This window comes from Falco peregrinus, chromosome 2, assembly GCF_023634155.1.
Source record: "Falco peregrinus isolate bFalPer1 chromosome 2, bFalPer1.pri, whole genome shotgun sequence".
Classification (NCBI taxonomy): Eukaryota; Metazoa; Chordata; class Aves; order Falconiformes; family Falconidae; genus Falco; species Falco peregrinus.
The window spans coordinates 75,582,652-75,603,313 of NC_073722.1; the positions used below are offsets into that span (position 1 = coordinate 75,582,652).

At 42.1% G+C, this 20,662-nt stretch overlaps 1 protein-coding gene across 4 annotated transcripts in view; it reads left to right on the forward strand.

Annotated features, from left to right (window-relative positions):
• Window positions 1–2,966: 2,966 nt before the first annotated feature.
• Window positions 2,967–20,662, forward strand: part of GPRIN3 (GPRIN family member 3) — a 51,610-nt gene continuing 33,914 nt past the window's right edge. For 2 of the 4 annotated variants that reach the window (XM_027779951.2, XM_055796016.1), the window contains exon 1: window positions 20,205–20,642. The gene's annotated coding sequence lies outside the window, so the exon portion shown is untranslated. Of the gene's footprint in view, window positions 3,397–8,889; window positions 8,953–20,098; window positions 20,643–20,662 lie in introns of those variants that run through there. The other 2 variants (XM_055796014.1, XR_008745805.1) reach the window with 2 other exon arrangements.

Here is a 20,662-nt window from a genome sequence, read left to right on the forward strand (position 1 = left end):
GCCCAAGGCGACCGCATATGCAGAGACCTTTGCAAGCTGTATGAAAAGACATTATTTTCATGGCCCTTGTCTTGCTAAATTATCACTTCAGCAAGATAATTTCATTTCTTTTTTCCTCCCGTCCCTGCCTATTCTTTATAAAGATCTCTCTTGGAGTAGAAAAGGTCAACTATGGAAAAACTCATAGCAGAAGCCAATGCTAAATAAAGGTTAGGTGATTTGATTTGACTCCTATGTAAACAGCAATCGTGTTTTCTTCTTTGTGATTTATTAATGAGGGAGCTGACAGAAATGTCTATATTTAGATTCTGTGAAAGATTTCATTATAATGGGTTCTTGAGACTTTTTTCTTTGCTTGAATAAGCCCGATGCTTGACAGGAGGACTGCCCTGTGGCTGTAGAATGACTCTGCTTTGCTTATGGAGCTCCATACAGCTCTCATCCATGCGAACAATATGTATATCCCAAAAGGTACAGACTGAAACAGGTCACCTCTTGAAGTCAGTAACCAAAATGTTCATCTAACCAAAGTGGTCAGCAGCTTTCAAAGAGATTTAAGCTCTGCACTTGCTGGAAGAGGACATTAAAAATTGCTTTGCCTCTGTTCTCTGTCATCTGGTAAATGCAAATTTTTACAAAGGACCATTTACCCCATTTGATTCCTAGGAGTGACTGCAGCTACTCCAGTCCTAAACTGACATAGGTTAGAAAGAATATACACTTAAGGGGCTAGAAGGTAAAAATAGGAAGGAACTTTACTTGATGTCCTGAAAGTACAGAGAAATGCTCTGGAAAAAATATAGCTAAAGTTGAGGTACTGAACCCTTTAGGCCTTCTGTAACTTGTTTTTTATATAATGCACCTCCTCTTCCAAGCACTCAGCATGTGAAGCTGTGAGACTTAAGAGTTCCTTGCATCTCACTACGTGTGTTTAACGATACGATACTTACATCGGCTGTCATATCACCTTCCTTTTGGTCCATTGAACTGAACACTATGGAGCTCAGATGGTCTGTCTCTGCTCTAAAACGTCTGCAAGATAAAGTCTCTTGGATAAAGGGGCTATAAAATAATAACACAAGCAAGAAGCACAAGGGGGTGGGAGGGGAGAGACTTGCAGAAACAGCATAGGGTTAAAGGGAAATTTAAGGTACAAGACAAGAGGAGTAAGGCAGTGTCACTTCAGTTGAAGCAGGCTGAATATTGCTGATGAGTACCAGACAGCCAGACAGTTTTCACAACAGGCTTTTGCCTTTTCCTGTCCATTTGTATGCAACACATCACACATTCAAGCTTGTGGAGAAAGTGACCTTACACAAGGGAAAGTGAGAGCTAGCCCAACCACTGTGCTGCTCCAGGGCAGCCAATCCACAGCCAATGCCTTGTTGCTAAATTAAGCAACAGGCCAGGGTCTAAAGCAGACATGGACTCAAGGCTTCATAAATCAAATTTCCCTGCAGCTACAGAAGCTTACAGGAAAAAAGCAAACAGTGCTCTTGCAAACTCATTCATGCATTTCCAGACTGGCTTTTTTTTTTTTTTTTTTTTTGGCCATTTCTGAAGAGTTCAGAGCTATTAGCAAATAAATGTTGCAACAGATTTTACTATGAGATAATAGAGCAGTTATACTATTACTGAAATATTTACTGAAACAAAACAGTAGTATGTGTGTAAAACCCAAATCTCATCTGCAGGAAAACTGAAACAGAAGCAGTATAAATGTTCGTTCATAATTATCCCTAATTGCAAAAGCTTTGAACTAAAAAAGAATTGAATCTTTCCACTTGCTGGGCTTGATTTAGTATTTCATTAGTCAGATTTTGCACCAGTTACAGAGCTGCTTTGGAATTCAGCTGGAGTAGCACAGTAGTGAATAACAGACACGCTTTACAGATGTACTGCTTGTGGAACTGGATATTTTAGTGCTTCTAAGGCTATCTTCTAGAGGACCGCCAACCAGGCATCACCTGAAGTTCCTCTCCAGGGAAGAATCTGCAAGTTTTTACTTTTGTGGGTGAAATTTGAATGGTATTTTCAAGCTATCAAGTTGTCCTGCAAGGATGCTAGACCCACTTGAAGTTCTTAGCTGCAAAAGCTTTGGTGACTCCTGTAAAGACATTTTCAGTGACAGTCGAAAGAAAAGTGGTCAGGGCCCTGGAGCCATCTAGCCTCATTTCTGCAGGAAACCTTCCCACTTTGCCTGTTCAGCTGCTCTGTGACATATTGTGGTATTATGTGGCAACAGAGAGCGAGGTTTCACTGGTAAAGTGTTGTGCAAATATGGAATAAGGAACATCATATGCCAAATGAGTTTACAGTATCCATCACAAGTTATTCTCTTGTATGGGACCACTCGGACTTTCCAGGACAATCTGTTTTTCTAGGTCCACTGGTTTTTATAAGTTCCCTGCTTCAATAGTAACCACTATGTGGTAAGATCCATGAAAATATTTCTTCAAACTTTCAGACCTTGCAAAAGCCACCCTTTCCTTTGAATTAAACCTTGAAGTATGATGTCTTATTGTAAGAAGGGCATGGTTTTATTTATAGAAACTGAGAGTCCCACTTCTTGTTTCTGAAGCAGAACTGCGAAACAATTGGTTTTCATATCAGCATTGAAAAGAGAAGTGGTAGAGAAGCACTGAGATCTTACCCATGACTTGGGTATAGTTCCACAACAGCTTAGGCTAAGTCTATGATCAGGAGGTTTCACTCCTCTTCCCACCCTTCACTTGACGTGGCAGGGGGTCCCTACACAGTTGTGATAGAGTTTGGAGAGCTGGTACAGCTAAAACAAATAATTTGGGGAGTGCTAGTTTTTGCATGGATTAGCCCTCTGGTCCAGCTCAAAGTGGAAGGAAGGGAGTGTTTGTGCTGGTCTGGGGAGAGGCAACAGCATGCAGCTGGCAGGGAGGAGGCAGCCAGGACTGTGGCTACTGCAGACTTCCCTGAAACTACACTCCCACACATCCTTCTGGCAGTCCCCAAGCAAAGACTGTGTCTGTGGCCCCTCTGCTGAAGGCTGAGACCAAATGTCATGGAGCAAATTCTATCATACTTTGTAAATTCTTGTATCCGCCACAACAGGGCAATTGCACCCAAAGTGCTCTTGGGTATGGACCTGGAGCATCCTACCTGCCAGCCAGCCATGCCCAGGAATTGCCTGGGAAAGTGCTAGCTGGCACAGATAAAATACATGGAAGGCACAATGTTCTGGTCTACAGGTCTGTCAGGTTACATCAGTGTGCCTCCTGGACCCCTCAAGAGCTTGAACTTTGCCAGTTCGACATTAGTTCTCCAGGAAAACCACAGTCCAGCTGCATGCCTGGTGTTGTATGACCCTTCTGGGTTGCATGAGGATTAGAAAAACCATATAAAGGGAGAACATCATCTTAGGTAAGTGCCTTTTTTTCCCTGTTGAATTCCCTCTGCACCTTTATTTTGTGTATCTGAAATTGCCATCCTTGCCCCTCTATCACACAGGCAGGGAAAAGTCCTGGAGGAGCCTGGGCTAAGTCTGAGCTCAGTGGCTATGGAAAGTGAGCATATTGCTATCCTCTGTGGAAATGCAATTAAAATGAATCAGTAAACAGCGCATGCAGCACGAGAAAAAAATCCGCACGCTGCTGACTTATACCAAAAAGCAACATGTTGATGACTCTACAAACACCCCACATCACTTTTGTATGAGATACTTGAAAATTACTCATTTGTCTCCATTCACTTCACAATTTTGTTTAACTTTCTAAGAGTCAGTAAGTAAAAGCTGGCACATCAAAGTTATTTGACAGAACTGCCCATGTAAATATTTCCAACTTACTTTCCCACAGACGGATATGACATTTTCTCAAACAAAAAATAATTGACTGTATAAAGGAGGCCTCACTAGGAACATATTGTATTTTCCAGAATTTAAACATTTGGAAACTATATGGATTCCAATGTTTTTGTGAGATTTCTAAAGGTTGGGGTGTTTTCAGAGGTTGGGTTGTGTGGTTAACTGGCTAGCTGAAAAAGGTCACATAGACAAAGTCCAGCTGGCTGGACAAAAATGCACATCGCTCTCAGCTTATCTGAAGTAAAGCAAAAATACACTATCCCTGGCTGTTCTTGTTACACAGTAACAGGAAGATTGCGGTGGGAAAAGAATGTTGCAGGTGGGAACAGATAACTACAGAAGAGAAACTAGGGGCGGGCTTGGTATTTAGGCAACTAACCAATAATGAGCTTAACGTTTGTAATATGTATGAGCTAATTATAACAAGGCATAAAAGGTGACTGTAAGGCACAATAAACGAAGTCTGCTGATCACTCATATTGAGTGACTGTGTCTTCCCTCCTTCGCGACAGGGTTGCTGAGTCTTGTTATTAGGGACTTGGTTCGGCTCCTTCTGGAATATTACAGAATTCCCAGTGAGTTGTAGAGAAGGGCCTGACTTTGTCCTACCTCTTCCCAGCATGGGATGCATCTTCTTGCGTCTTCTTTTCCCTTGAATACTTTTCTCTTACACCAGGCTAGCCTGTGCCAAGCAGTTAAAAAAATTTTTGAAAATTCTAACTTCAACTTTGGCCAGTGTTTCAAAGGGCAGTATATCTAGTCTAATTCTATAAAGACTCATTCATCTCACAGGAGTATCCCAAATGTCAGAGATAACTCAGTGTGTAGTGTTAAAGGTGCCAAATCCCTCACAGTCACTTTGACTGAGTTTAGGTCACCTGTGCCATTTTCTCTGAAAAAAATCAAGTGCAATGTGACTCAAGGCACTGCTTGCACTGTTTAGCCCCAAGACCTGCTCCTGATCTTGCCTTCACCCAGTAGAAAACCAGGCCCAAGTGTTATAAACCAGAAATGACCAGAAGCATGTCCTCAGAACTGATGTCCAGGAGTTAGAATGATTGCAAAACGTAGTGGCTGAGTCAGCCTAGGATGGAGAGCTGTGGCAGGTCCACCCCAGTACCCTGCAACAGGGCAACAATCTTCACACCATACTTAATATGCAGAAGTGCACCCAAGCCTGGAGGGGAAGAAATGGCAGGACCACCCAGAACACACCCGTGGCCTGGGAGAGGCATGACCAAGCAGGGAGAAGGTACCCAGGCTCCCGGTTTTGGAGAGCAAGATGCTGTTTGTGCTGACTGTGTGCATCCTGAGGGAGAAGCAACCCAAACTGAGGGAGAAACCAAGTCTTTCTGAGAGAGGCTGGCCTCGCTGAGGAAGCCCAGCTGGGCAGTAATGACTTGATCCAGTTGTACATACTCAAGGGTAAAGGGTATGCATGTCAAGACCCTTGTCATCTAACAGAAGTCCTGATCAACACTGTGGTACCCCTTCACGGGTGTCATACAGCAGCACAGGGAAAGCAGGCAGGCACACAGAGCGCAGATTCCCCTGTGCCCTGCCGCTGATACCCGTGGCCCATCGCTGTGGTGTGGAGGGGACTGCCTCCAGAGATGGTATGGTTAACCTGTGCAGTTGTGTAATACAAATGAACACAGGAGGGAATATAGCTTTCATTCCTGTAGCCTCTTCTCATCAGTCTTGGTAAACAGTTTTTTCTCTTCAGCCCACTTTTAAGTAAATGAGACTAAAAAGAATCTGCCTCTTACTGTGCTCAGCTGAACCTGAGCCTCTTCTTAGTAATGTCACTGAGATCAGAGAAGCATTGCAACCATTAAGCTAGAGTGAGAGCACAATGCAAACCAGCTTTGACTACAGTTTTTAATAAAAAGCCTCAAAGTCTTTGATAGACTCTTTAATGTTATCAGGATATGATTTTCCCTTCTATTCCCCACACCTATTTCAAGAAAGCCATTCAGTGCACTGGTGATAACCAATTTATTCTTCTAGTTGTGAGTGATAACCTCTGTTAACAGTATAAATTGCACCCGTTGCCCTTGGCAGAATTCTCAACAATTCTCCTGCTGCCTATTAAAGCAGTTTCATAAATAGACACACTTCATTAATATACACTTTTCAGAAGACTAATTGAATTTTTCCAATATATCCCTCAGCAGCCATTGAATTATTTAGTTAGTGGTGGATATGTGCAAGCTCATGGGCAGTGATGCTGAAGAGTCACCAGTGGCTAAGGGAAAGTACAGGACGTGCTCTGCTAACTTGTTGGTTGAGACACTTCTGAAGGCCACGCTCCTGAGAAAGCAGGCTAAATACGTAGTTCTTGTCAGCATCGTTGTGCTGTGACAGTGATGCTTGCTTGTGGGTCAAAAGATTTGTCAAAATCATCTGACGAGAATACACTGGGATAAAGAAAGGTAAACCTAGGCTGAGAAAGAAAGGAACAGCAATGGACTCTATTCAAAACCTGGCATGGCATCCTGGAGAGAAGAAGATCTTCTGCAAAAGGCATAGATTGCACTGTGACCTTTGATAGAAATCTTAATGGATGAGTCTTCCTTGGAAGTATTCTGCAATGATGATAAATTCAGTATCTGATTCACACACAGGTAATTGGCATAACTAGAAGTAAATGCAGAGAATCAATTCAGGAGGAGGAAAGGGAACCACAAAAGAGTGAGAAAAACCCCAGCTGTCAAGACAGGGACCAAGTTCAAAGATAAGAAAGATAGTCACTCTTCTTACATCAAAACTAGCATAGACAAATGTGTGTCTAAGTCTGACAGGAATGAAATAAGTTTGTGCCCCAAACTTGTTACCACTAACTGAAAAAAGCCACATGAACAATTGCACAAGGGCTCCTAGCATCACCCAGTGTGAGTCCCAACGAATGTTTGCAAGGAACTCATAAATGGACTTGTGACTTTTCTTGGTACAGGTAAAGCAGGAATTAACTTCTCCTTTATTGTTTTCCACCTCCCCCATCTGCTTGTTCCGCTCCTGCGCTGCAGGTTACTGTGTGCGGAATGAAGTCATCACAAAGAAATGTCTCCTTGAACCCCTGAGGCTTCAGAGATTTTTATTAAAATCATAGTAAAAATGGCTTTAAGCATCACATACTTTGCTCCCTCAGACCTGGTGATGGCAATCCCTGTCAGGAAGGATGGGCCACGGGAAGCTTTCTATCTCTCAATGAGGATTTCCAGGGCTTATTTAGAAAATGCCCTAGCAGCCTGTCATTTATTCTAGGGCAAAGAATTCAGCTCACTCAAAAAAAGATGGGCTGAGTCAGATGAACAGATTCAGAAGTAAGTTTTCTCCATGTGTGACTTGTTCATACTTATCTTCAGCTTTTTTCCTCTTGACAATATGAATTCTTTGTATGTATATGCATAATAGGCAACAACGTGTACGGGGAGATAATCCTACTGCCATTAGTATCAATAGCAAACTCATTCACCTTAGTGAAAAATAATCCTGTTCAGACTTACTTAAAAAGCAGACTTGCCAATACTGACTGTCTTCAATAATTACTAAAGTTACCGTTTATCTTTGGCTGTGTTAAAGGTAGATGCTGTGCTGAGCTCAAAAGAAGTTACGCAGGGGCAGAGTTTCTCCCAGAGGACGTGCAAGGGATGAGGCTTTATTACTGACTGTACTGCCAAAATGGCTGTACGCCATCTGTTACAGGCCGCTGCCTTTGTTTCCACTAGTATGAGCCACTTAAAGACTAGTCACAACCGAATTTCCTATGCTGAAGAGAGTTCACAGACTGCTTTTCCAACGAGCAGCGTGACCCTTCCCAAAGAGGAGCAGGAATAATGCGAAGTAAACGCATACTCTTACAAAACTGGGGACATCCCAGTGGAAAAAATCTCTGTGGTGAGTCCTGAAACAGGGTATTGGTGACTCTTGGGTCACCATGGTCATGCAAGTCAAAGGGATTAGAACAAACCTGTAATGACTATAGCTGCAAATAACATTTAGCAAACACAAATCAATTTTTCAATTATACTGAAGATATTATGTCAGCAAAGAATTCACTGCCTTGAATGATTCTGTTTTGAATAGTAAGCTGTTCTCTAGCAAATTGAGATGGCCACAAACCTCTCAAAGATCACAATGTTCTGTGGAGAATGTGGTTTGTATGGTAGTTATGTCAAAGTCAAGTGAACAATAGCAGTCTTATCCATCCTTTGCAATCTGGCAGTTAATATACTATAGATTTATGGAGATGACTAGTTTGACTTACATCTCTCAGATAGATCTATAAGGTTACTTCACAGCTGAGTTTTTCTATACGAGTCCCTTAACTACAAGAATGTTTCCCAGAGAGCAATGCAGTAAATCTTTCGGTTGGGAACTGAGTAGGTGATAAGAACGTCAAGTCATATTTATGGGGTTTTTTCTCCTGTAATGAGTGAAAGTGATTTATACTTAGGCAAATAGCTGATATAAAAGACCTCTATAAATTTAAAATGTTTGTTACCCCAGTGGCATAAAAACGTGCTGTTTTGTTGGAAGTAAGAAATGTGCTTCCTCTAAGTATTGCTAAAAGGTAATACCAAAAGAGTTAAAATTTACAGTTGTTTTTGAAAACTCAGGAATCTTTTCTGGCGGGACTTCCCTGTGTCTTCCTGGGATCCAGCCTGGTTCGTGTCACTGCCTTGTTCCCCTGCTCTTTACAGCTCTCAATACCCAGCAATAGGAGGAGCAGTTTCATGACTACTTGAAGTTGCAGACACCTGCTTTATCTCTCAGGACTTTTGCAGCAACCAGGGGGTCACTGTACCTGGCAGTGCCACCCTGTTCACCCAGAGCTTTCAGCTTCACAGAATTATAGAATCAGCAAGGTTGGAAAAGACCATTATGCCCATTATGACAGCTTTACGACTGCTGAGGATTGCTGTGTCTTCCTGGACCATTTAGATCAGTTTTAAGCCTTTCCCTATTGCTGAAGGCAGATTCTTATCCACTCTAAATTGCCTGAGATTCATTGATTTTGGTTTACTGATAATGACGACTTCTTACAGTGTTACCAGTTGGCCTCACTTTGATCAAGATGCAGGATCAGAGCACTCTGGCAGGAAGAGCAGGTACAACATTCTCATTTAAATTCAACATGGTTATATCTGGGGTACCGAGCATTAAAAAAAAATGAGGAGGTCCGGCTCTTTTGAAGCAATCAGTCACACAGCATGAGGAGTTAGGCATGCAAAACCTTAGCCTAGAAGGTTATATAGATAGATATATGCATGTGTGTGTGTGTTTGTGTATATAACCATAGAAAGCATTTGCCATAACAGCTGAGAGCTTTGCAGTTTTTCATCTACAATGCAGAAGCAATAGTGGAAAGAGGATTTTTATTTGCCTTATTTTCTTGCTACCTTGGTATCCTATTCAGTGACCACATCCAGGATCTCATGCCAGCTGAATCTGATGATGAGACGGAAGGCAGGACTAGACCCAGGCCTTTGATTTTGGAGTCATCCCATCAGGATGCCATCAGAGCAGGGAAAAAGCAGCAGCTGATTCATAAGCATTTAGCACAAATAGGGAAAAGACGGGAGGGCAAAAGGTGCTAACACCTGAGGGCTGAGGTCATTCCTAATGGGAGCATGGGGAACTGTGATCCGGTGGAAACTTGTAAAGGTGAGACCTGTCTGTGTGTTTAATAGTGGGGTTAGAGTAACAAGTGGATTTTGTGGCTATTCTAGCAGCAGGAGACTGGGAGGAGTTGGCAACTGGATCGGGGGAAAGCCACTGGGCTTTTTTCTTTTTTTTTTGCCAGCTGGGAAACTGTTCTGTGCTATTTGACACGAGAACATGGTGTCAATATGTACCCCTTAATACTCAGCAGCTGCTTCTTCAGAGCACAGCCAAATGGATTTTGCCATGCTTGTTTGGCTGTCTGGGCAAATGTGTGATTTCCCTTTGCAAAGCCCCAGGGCATAAGGCTGCCACCAGGGCTGCTGTTAAGGGAATCTGGAAAAGATTTTCTCAATATTAAACCCAAACCATGCCACTCTTGTAGTACTTTGCTTTTAATATTTCTATTTCCTGGGAGACAGTGGAAATCAGTGCCTTAGGACCATGTTCAGAGAAAGCTGGGTAAAGAAGCATCACAGGTAGGGAGATTGATCAGCCTTTCACAACGAGAATGAGGAAAATCAAGCCGCTGTGATGGGACAGAGATGTCCTAGGCCTGAGCTGGCTGGCTTCTTTCACATGTGCCTGGTGTGCAGCAATGTCAAAGTCCAAGAGAATCTGTCAGAACCTCTTAGCCATTAAAAAAGGAGCCAATTTGTATATCAAGCAGGTTTCAGGTAGTTCCTATTCCCAAATATCAATCCTGCATGTTGTAAAAAATGGACTGGCAATATGGCTACCACTGATTTTTTTCTGCCTCTTGCTGTTCCACACAATGCTAGCTCTGAAAAAAGCAAATCTAGACTGAGTCCTTTCTGTCAGCTCTGGTGATCACAGTACTCAGATATGTCAGATTCCACTGCAAGCTTGGCAACAAAGAAAAAAAAACCTCTGAAACCCCAGCAGCCCTGTTTGACAAAGAGCTGTCTCCTTTGCTCCCAATTCTGTCATTCTTGCGCACCTGCCCTGTGCTTATGGATTTCTTTTTGCAGCTGTCCTGTAAAGAGAACCAAGGCCCTGAGGGGTTGACTTGGGTCATGAAGGAGGTCTGTGGTCCTCAAATGGATATAAAATAATGCCAGAATCCAGTGTCCCAACCACTGAACCATTTCTGTCTTTCTCGTATTTGTAAAAAAAAATAAATAAATAAAATTCTTTCCCAAAGCACTTGAGCTAGCCTTAGTCATTTGTTAGCCTAGTAAAAGTTCATACCCAAATGCACAATAAAACATTCAGAGTTGTCCAGCTCCAAAACACTCACATTTATATTGGGAATGTTCTGGTGACTACTTTGTAGACTGTAGTAAGGCATACGAGTGCATCTTCAACAAAGTTGTTCTAAAATATTCAGCCTCTCAGCTAGCCATCTAGGTGATTTGTTTCCATTTTACAGTTTGGGGGTTTTGAGGGGCTTTTTGGGGGTGGTTTTGGTTTGGTTTTGCTCTTCATGTGCTGGTGGTTTGGTGTGGTTGATGTTAGCAAGTGCTATTTAATGCCTTTGGCTACACATGCAACATTGATCTTAACACTCTTCAGCTACACATCACTAAATATTCAGCTAAGAAAAAGGGCAAATTACAATAGTAAGGGAGTAAATGAAAGGCAGATCCAGGCTTGTGTATTCTAGATCCTATGCCTTCTAAAATATTATCCCTTTCTGGAATTTGGTGGGTTTTCACCACTATCAGTACCTAAGCAGAACTGCGAGAATTATTCTTGATTAATCTGTACAATGCTTCCTGAGGTCAATAAAACAAAATGCACACATGGTGGGGGGTTTTTTCAGGTACATCATAAGCATTAATATTTGTTGCTTTACTGTTACATCATAGGCAAAAAACCTGAAGTCATTTGGTCAGATATAATGCCTGACTTTATGTCATGGAGGCAACAGTGAAATGCTTTCTCTTCCTGCGCTATTACCCCAGAATATGCCTGAAATACTCGACTGACCTTCAGCAAGAAATTTGTCTTACCTCTGCTATGTTAGGGAAAGAGATTTTATGATTCTTACAACAGCTTTATCAGGTAAGCTACACTTTAAAATGCATTTGCATTCATGCCCAGGTGAGAAGATTAGCATCTTTTGAGAAATCAATACTGCTTCAAAAGAAGAGGTTATAATGTCTTCCCTAGTAGAAGATGCCTTATACTCTACCAGTTCTAAAGGAAAAGGACACAGGAGGTGACTGGACTCAGACAGGTAGATGACAGGTTGGAACAGAATTGGAAGAGAAGACTTAAGGTTGGTCTATGGAAGTGAGATGTTTTGTAATTTAGCCCTGATGTGGGATAAAAGGTGGATGCTACTCCGAGCATCTCATTTTGACTTATCTTGAATGTTTTGACATCTTGAATGCTGGAGAGAAGTGGCTTGCTTTCTTTTTATTCTGTCATTCCTTCAGTGTTGCACAGCAGTATTTAAACTGAACTTTCATGAAAAGGAAAAATTCCACAGCACATATCAAACATCACAGCTAGTGTTTCACCTAGTATACGTGTAGTCCCAGTACTAGGAATTGTAGGAAGGCACACTGCTGGACTGCAGCTTAGCTTTGCAAATGGGCCCAAATGCACATTGATTCATTCATTCATTCACTCCTTCTTTCCGCTACTTATCCAATTCATACTTAGAATAACAAAGACTGCAAGTCCCAGAGTGACACTGCGTGTGAGGGCTCCTTAGCTCTGCGTGATGATATGAAGTCTGGTATATGTGGTCAAAGCCAAGGATGTGTGGTTGTGACTGTTGGTAATGCATACCTGCTGAGCCTATTTTCTTGAAAGTGAATTCTGAAGGAATAGACAGAAATTAATAAATACCAAGTCAGTGGGGTTTTTTTACATTAATGGCTTTCTAGAGCTGAGCTAAACTCACAGACCATCAGTTTCTGAGTTCAGAATGTCGCTAATTAATCAAACCTTCTGTCATAAAGCAATGTGACATTAAATTCCCATTAGATGTGGATGCAGAAATTACTTTTTTTTTCCACGCTGAACACCATTCAAGTATGTTATCAGTAGGCAAGATAATATAAAATGATTAGAATTACTTTCAGCTATTTCTCCCTCCCCCTTTTCCCTAGTTAACAGGAGTCTGAAGATTTTTTAGCTCAAAGACAAGATCAAGCTCTTCTGAAATTACTTTAAGGAATGTTGGCTTTAAATGGGAAGTAAAACATTTTTTCATCTGCCACCTGTGACTTATTCTTTTATTTTTGCCTTGTCCACTGAAATCAGTAAGAAATCACCTAGAAACTTCAGTGTCAGTTGTGCTAAACTCAAAGATAATTTTTGGTACCCATACATTTCCTTAGGAATGACAGGAAAATGTCTTTTTCCTCGACAGCTGTGAGACAGGTATCTTCCAAATCTACCCACAAATCACTGAACCTTGACTAGCTCATGTTCTGGAGGGAAAAAACACCTTTAAAGAATATGCAGGCAAAGCAACCATGTTGCTACCCCTAATGCAATTCACCAACAGTCAAAATGGACATTTTTTTTTTTTTTCAGAATTTGCATGGGAAACAGTGATGGTCTATACTGCAGAAAGCCCATCTCAAAATCCTTTCCATAGGTTCACAGGTCATAAAAATGCTGAAATCATATAGAATGGACCCTGTACATATCCCAAATGAATCAGTTCAGTCCTGGCTTGAGTAACTCACATCCTTGCTGTTAGTGACAGTTTGGATGGTCCCTGTAGCAAGGAAAGATTTTACAAGGGGTATTAACCAAGGAAAAGTGGACAATAAGCCTAGCAGAAAGCGTTACAAGGACAAAGAGGGAGGGAGAAACTCCAGGCAAACTTTGTCCGTTTGAGTGAAATGAAGCCAGTGCGAGCAACGTGGTGCAGCCGGTTTGGGGAAGCCCACGGGGAAGGCGCAGCACGGCCATTCGGGCAGCCCTCCGGGCGGGGCTAACTGGGTCTGTAGGGGAGGGTGTCCAGCATCAATGGACTGAGCTGTTTACAGCACGCGTGGAAGCTTAAACAGAAAATAATCCTGAGAAACAGAAGACAGGGCCTGACCTACTTTAAATTGAGGAACTGTAAAATCAGCTAATTTGATCAAGCCGAAATAGTTACTTCTGTGGTGAGAAAAGGAGGAAAAAGGGCAAAACGAGATCAAGCTCAGCTTCTAGAAACAGCTACACTGGGGCACAACTGAGCCACCACTAAGCTTTTTTAGCCAAATATATTGTTTCTATTTATTCAGATAAATAGTGCACTTAATTACCTGTTTCTGAAATAGATGCGTGAAATGGCAAAAAATCTGGAAAGATCTGACTTATTTTAGATGAAACAACATAATAGATGGATGACTGATAGATAGATGATGATGATAGGCACAACAACGCAAAGAATGGCCAAGAGAAAGTAAATCAGAAATTTTTTATATAGAATTCAGGAATAATGGGTGCACAGGCAAATTTAAAGATGATAGCCAGGAATGCTGCTTCACAATGCACAGTTGCATCACAGACAGTTGAGACCATATGTCAGTAAGATTCTGGTGAAAATTATTGAATATATGCAGGAAACACAAACACCTGATTTTTTGTTTTATCAGCTGCCTGAAATGAATGTAAATGAATGTTTCTGTTCCAACGAGGTACTGGTGTGTTTAGAGATCATATTGACATGTGATTTCATTCCAGGTTTGGAGTTTTTTCTTTTTGAGCATCTGGTTCTAGGCTGACCTATGTTATATGTAGTTATTCTCAGATTTATGGCATTCTTTATATTTAAACAAGAGCCTCTGGTCCTCTTCAGTTCTTTTCTCTTCATGTCCAGTCTCTGCTGTTCGTGGTACTTATTCTTGATGCTTACACCTATCCATTATTTATCTACTCACCTTGCAGCACCTATTACACCTGCTTTTCATCTCACCTTTTGTATGAATCAGCATAACAATCCATGTTGTAGGGAAGGCAACTGTGAGCCATAAACAGCCATGGTGGTGGCCCTGGGAATGATTCTTCTGGTAGCGTGGGAAGTTCCCATCTTGTGCGACAAAATGTGGAAGTACGAAAGTAGCTGCAGTAGCTTTGCCAAAGGACGTTCCCCTCTGGAATAACACTTTACACAGCCAAGGAAGTAGACAGAACTAGACTTTCAATTAGAACAAACAGTTTCTTAAACTCAGCGCAAATGTACAAGCTACAGAGCAGTCCCACATCGCAGAAGTGGATTGGGAGAGTACTTCATTTACATTTACCTTCAGCAGTCAAAACCACTCCTTAAAAGAATCCCTGGCTGATTTTCTTTTTTCCTGAAATTCTGAAAATGTCAAAGGCTTTTGATATATACAGTCAATATAATTTAAGTAGAGACAGGGCTCTGAAGCCAGAGACCCCGTGTATCTAATACTGCGCTAGTTTCTTGTTCACAGTAGGCAGTGGTTGTCTGAGCAGATATTTTTTCCAGTCGTATTATTTGACATCTTTACAGTTGAATATGCACCAGAATACCATGTGGTGAGTACGTAATAAATCACCTCATTATGTCTATAATCATTATGATTATGTGTTGTTCCAGATTTCAGTATTGTTGACATAAAAGGAGGTAAACAGTATAAATTACTGACTCATCAAATGGTTTGTTTTAATTTGTTGAGAAGGGAGAAGGTTATTTTTTTGTGTGGCCTGTTTCACATGTAGAATCACAGTAATGAATATACAGACTATGTGTTAAATAGGAATAGCAGAATGTGAAATTAATCATGCTTAAATGTACTACATAGACACTAAGGGTGAAAACATAAGTGTGACAATACATTGACCAAAGGTTCCCATCATACCAAAGGAATCAGAGAGTCACAGACTAATAGAGGTTGGAAGGGACCTCTGGAGGTTATCTGGTCCAACCCCCCTGCTTAAGCAAGGCCACCTAGATCAGGCTGCCTGGGACCATGCCCACATAGCTTCTGAATGTTTCCAAGGACAGAGACTCTGCAGATTCCCTGGGCAGCTGTGCCAGTTCTTGGTCACCCTCCCAGCAAAGCTGCCTTTCAGATGTTCGGCCCCATCATGTACTAGTGCCTGGGGTTATTCCTCCCCAGGCACAGGGCTTTGCACTTCCCCTTGCTGAAATGGTTCCTGTCAGTCCACTTCTCCAGCCTGTCAGGGTCCCTCTGGATGGCAGCACAACCCTCTGGCGTATCAGCCACTTCTACCAGATCTATGTCATCAGCAAAGTTGCTGAGGGTATACTCTCCTCCATCATCTAGGTCATGAATGAGGATGTTTAATAGTATTAACCCAGTCTTCACCCCCGGGTTATACCATTAGTGACTGGCCTACAACTAGACTGGCCACTGGTCACCACCCTATGGACATGGCCATTCAGCCGCTATTCAACCAACCTCACAGTCTGTTCATCCAGCCCACACTTCACCAGCTTCTCTATGAAGATCTTAGGGGAGCCAGTGTTGAAAGACTTCCTGAAGTCTAGGTAGACAATAATCACTGCTCTCTCCTCATCTACCAAGGCAGTCATTTCACTATAGAAGTTTATCAAGTTGGTCAAGCACGACTTCCCTTTGTTGAAGCCATATGGGCTATTCCTGATGACTTTGATCCTTCATGTGCCTGGAAACTGTTTCCAGGATTAGCTGCTCCATCATCTTCCAAGGACTCAGGTGAGGCTGACTGGCCTGGGTCCTTCTTCCTGCCCTTCTTGAAGGTAGGAGTGGTATTTGTTTTCCTCTAGTCTTCAGGTACTTCTCCCCGTCACCATGATCATTTGAAGAGAATTGAGAGTGACCTTGCAGTGACATCAGCCAGCTGCCCTAGCAGTTGTGGGTGCCTCCTGTCAGGGCCCATGGACTTGTGTATGTCCACTCTGCTTAAGCATTATCTAACCTGATCTTCATCCACCGACACTGTCTTCCTTGGTCCAGACTTCCTCTGGTCTCTGGGACCTGGGATTTCTGAAGGACAGTCTTGTTAGTAAAGACTGAGGTGAAGAAGGCATCCTTACAGCCTTTTCCATGTCCTGTGTAACCAGGTCCCCCATCTCGTTCAGCAATGGACCCACATTTTCCCTAGTTGTCTTTTTGTTACCTATGTGCCCGTAGAAGCCTTTCTTGTTGTTTTTGACATTCCTAGCCAGATTCAATTCCAGCTGAGCTTTAGCTGTCTTAACTTCCCCCCTGGATGTTCTGACAGTGTATCTGTATTCCTGTCAGGTTACCCGTCCTTGCTTCCTTCCTCTGTATGCTTCCTTTCTGTGTCTGAACTTGGCAAGAAGCTCCTTGTTCATCCATGCACACCTCCTGGCGTTCTGCCTGACTTCCTCCTCATTGGGATGGACTGCTCTTGAGCTTGGAGGAGGTGATGCTTGAATATTAACCAGCTTTCGTGGGCCCCTCCTCCCTCCATGGCTTTACCCCGTGGGATTCTACTACCAGATCTTTGACAGTGTCAAACTCTGCTCTCCTGAAGTCCAGTGTTGTGACCTTGCTTTATACCATTCTCCCTCTCTTCAGGACCCCAGACTACACCATCTCTTTGCCACTGCAGCCAAGGCTGCCTTTGACCTTCACAGTCCCAGTGAGCTCCTCTTTGTTGGTGGGTATGAGGTCCAGCAAGAACCATTCATCGGCTCCTCTGTCACTTGAGTAAAGAAGTTGATGCACTGCAAGAATGCCCAGAATTGCCCATGCCCTGCTGTGCTGTCCCTCCTGTACATATTGGGGTGGTTGAAGTTCCCCATGAGGACCGCCACAGCACAGTCAGAAGCAAATACTGTCAAGAGGTGCCTGGTGAGGGCCAAAGATGTTTTCACAGCACTGTAGAAAGTCACACCCTTACATATTTTCAACTGAAATTTGACATAGCTGCCTGAGGTACAGCAACTAGTGTCTGGATTCATGGCAGTTTTGAGCTACCATGAAATGGAAAACCACCCCAAATACTGAGTTCACTCATAATAGCATACTATTTGTTCCATGCGGGTTTCTTTATATCCCTTTTTATTTTTATAAAGACCATAAAGTTTAAGCGAAACATTCTTAAAGGAAATATAACAACAGAACCTGTTCTTTCTGGCCATAAACTGTGTTATCAGCGCCAGTTCCAGCCTGTGTTATCAGCCCAATGTTCCAGGAGTGTTATTACCGTGGCTGAACAGCACATCCATTTGTGAGATGCCCAGTACAGCCCATTAGGTACGTGAGAGGTAAAGGGAGAGGGAGATGCTGTTAACATGTGGAACGAATATTTGCTCTGCTCTTCTGGTTATACAGAAAGCGCATGATCACAAAACACACGCACCACGTCACCTCATGTGTTGTTTTCTTCCCTGACACGTTTGTCTCTAATGGTGTAGCTGCTCACCGCAGCTATCACGCCAGAGGACTCGTACCTTTTCTGGCTCAGCTCCCAGTCCCAAATGAACTTGTTCATCCAGTCATTCACTTGTTTTTCACGTTAATGGGAAGCAAAGGTGTAAGTGCCTTCACAAAAATACAAATGCTAAATGATTGTATTCACAAGTTTGCTCTTCATTGCTGTTTTCAGTTCCATCTTCAACTGGAGTTTTGCTAGGGAAATGTTTTGCTTTTATTTACTTTTTGAAGTACCCTTAACTACTTTGCCTAAAGAAGACATGAAAGATACTGCATTAAAAAAAAAAAAAAAAGCTTCTATAGAATTTAAAGTTGGTACCAACGTCATAAAAACTGAAAATATATTGAGAAATATGGTAGAAGCAGTGCAGTAAACAACAGGCCTCATCCACACCAATGTAAATTTGTGTATCACTACTGAAGTAAGCAAAACTACACCAATTTAGGCCAATTACACACCTTCTCAACATGTTATACCACTACTTATTTTAAAAAGTCATTGCCTCTTTTTTCAACTACAGTAAGTAACTTACTTTCTTTGAGCCAGATGGTGATATAGTTTGAAGATGAGATTTTTAAACATTCTACAAGAGCCTTCAAAGGCACTGCAGAAGTGTGGTTGTCATTTGTGACAGTTAATTGTATTCTGGCAGCTCCTAGAAAATCCAGGCTCCTGTTGCCATGAGCTCTGGACTAATACATATCAAAAGATAATCCCTCCACAGTTAAATTTATGCTTTCACTCTGGTCAATACTAGCAAGTTTAAAAAGTTTAATTCTTTATTATTCTCGACATTATTGAGACCTATGCACACACTTAATTTTAAGCCTGTTCCACTGACTTTAGTAAGTGCTAAGCACAATGCTTAAAGCTAAGCAACCATCTGTGTGCTGCCCTCAGTACGAGTGCCTTTCTGCATTAAGACCTACAAAAAGTTAATGTGAAACAAATGTATATAGCTGGAGATTGAAACAGACAAAAGGACGGGGGAAAATAGTAGTAAAGTGGCCATGACTCAGGTGATCAAGTGAATGAGTTAAAAACTCAGATAAATAAACCAGAATAATCTAAATACGGGGTTTGCATTGATAGGGTGACACATTGGTGTGTTGAGTTATGATGACTTCTTTAGACTATCCTAACAGCAGGTAGTGATGTTCAGAGCTCATAACAGGGTTTGGAAAATGGTTTAGAGGTCTTTAGTACCAATATTGCGTGAGGTATCAAATGAAGCCATTCTATGGTAGGCTGTGGTTCAGGGAAAAGGACATAGGAGAAAAAACAGGTACATGAGAAGAGTTCATAAATAAAGTGACCATGCCCAGAGTGCATGTGTACACTTCATCACCTTAACCAATTTCTGTAATGATCTGAGTCTCTTTGATGCCTCTTCTCAGCCTCTTCTCCTAGGTCATCATTGCATTTGGAAACAAAGGCATCCATGGCCTACTGGGCATGGGGAAAAGATTATTAGTTGAGCTGTATTTCAGTCACATTACTTCTTTGTTCCTGTTGGATTTCCTTGTCCACCAGACAAGTAGCTCGAGTAGCATGCAGGTTCTCAGTAATTCTGTACAGACAGAAGGAAATGTTTATCTGAACTTGGCAGGAAAATATTTGGGCACCAGTTGTGAAGTGCATGGGCATGGAGGGGCTTGGAGCAAACAAAGCTCCCAACCCCTCTCTTTTTTGCTTCAGAATTACAGTTGCTCCCTTCCTGCAGATGCTGGGCCTGAGTCCTCCGCATGCTCTGAAGGTGCTTCACAACCCTAAAATAGGAAGGGCACAATAGCCCATAGAAAAGCTTCCCAGTCTTTCCAGCTGAATGTATATGACTCTTAATTGCTGTGACTTTCAAGGCTTGACAGCCTTGTCATACCTTACATACCTTTGAAAATCCTACCATGTTTCCATTTCAATTAATCTCAAAGTTGTTTTCCAAAGAAGAGGAAAGTAATAGCTATGGATACTAAAAGAGTTGAAATCCCTTGCTTTGCAAATGATTTCAGAGCCAAATAAGGGCTGCCTAGAGACAAGCCTGATTCTTACCTTTCTGCGGCAGGTTATTTCTTCCTGCGCAGGGATGATGGCTGTCGAAGGGAATAGTGTTAATATTTCTCAGTAACTTGGACAGGAGGAGAAAGACACAGAAAGGAAAAGATGGCAGTGGGGTGTTAAAGCTACATTAAAGGAATCAAGAAGCTTGGCTAGCTTGCAGAATTAACTGGTTAACAAGACTGCAATTCTAGTATCTCAGGCTAAGGGGGGTATTATTATCAGAAAGGGTGTCTTTCAAGAATCCAGATAAGGAACTCTATGTTTAGAAAAGTTTAGGAAAACTACACTAATTGCGGCTGTCCCTCACTGAGCAGTCCCTGAAGTCCCGTGAAGTCCTTGCAGTGGCAAGATCTGCAAGTGCCTATGGCTACCTCATCGTAAAAGTACAATAGCTGACAAAAGGAAATTGCATCATCCAGCCTTTCTTCTTCTTTATCGAAAAAGGGGAAGTTTCAGTGTAGCAATGTTAATGGAAGCAGGATTAATTCTAGGAAGTTTGGCAATGTTTCTTTAAAAGTAGGTCATTTAGCAGAATAATGAAGAGGAGTTGAATACTGACTTTGCCAACCTGTATTCCTGATTCAGACATGAGCAGGATGAGGGCCAGGCTATACAGCCCTCCAGAGCACCAACAATGCAGCAAGATCGTGGAAGAGAATGAAGTAAAGAAGAGCTGCCGGGAACCCCTGCCTGCACTAGTGCTGTAAATGTTTTCCTTTTCCTGGTAAGGTTTGACGCTCTCTC